General features: G+C 33.8%; 1 protein-coding gene across 2 annotated transcripts in view; it reads right to left on the reverse strand.

Moving 5' to 3' along the window:
• LOC106875522 (phosphatidylinositol 4-kinase beta) overlaps window positions 1–591 on the reverse strand; it is a 122,638-nt gene that overhangs the window by 87,427 nt on the left and 34,620 nt on the right. The gene's annotated exons all lie outside the window — the stretch shown is intronic.

Raw genomic sequence — 591 nt, forward strand, 5'->3', positions numbered from 1 at the left:
ATATATATATATATATATATATATATAGGCGTAGGAGTGGCTATGTGGTAAGTAGCTTGCTTACCAACCACATGGTTCCAGGTTCAGTCCCACTGCGTGGCACCTTAGGAAAGTGTCTACTACTATAACCTCGGGCCGACCAAAGCCTTGTGAGTGGATTTGGTAGATGGAAACTATATATATATATTTGCATATGTTAGTGTGTTTGTCCCCCCAACATCGCTTGACAACCGATGCTGGTGTGTTTACGTCCCCGGCAAAAGAGACTGATAGAATAAGTACTAGGCTTACAAAGAATAAGTCCTGAGGTCGATTTGCTTGACTAAAGGTGGTGCTCCAGCAAATGACTGCAACAAGTAAAAGAGTAAATATATATATATATATATATATATATATATAGTTATCTTCATCCTGTCAGTGATATACAAGGATGAACAGACATTGGACGTGCCCCTAGAGTCCGAATGTATATATATATACACATACATATATGCATATAGATATATACATACAAATATATATATATATATACATATATCTATATACATACATATACATACATACAAATATATATATATATATATATATATA

Source organism: Octopus bimaculoides, chromosome 4 (assembly GCF_001194135.2).
Source record: "Octopus bimaculoides isolate UCB-OBI-ISO-001 chromosome 4, ASM119413v2, whole genome shotgun sequence".
In the NCBI taxonomy this organism is placed as follows: Eukaryota; Metazoa; Mollusca; class Cephalopoda; order Octopoda; family Octopodidae; genus Octopus; species Octopus bimaculoides.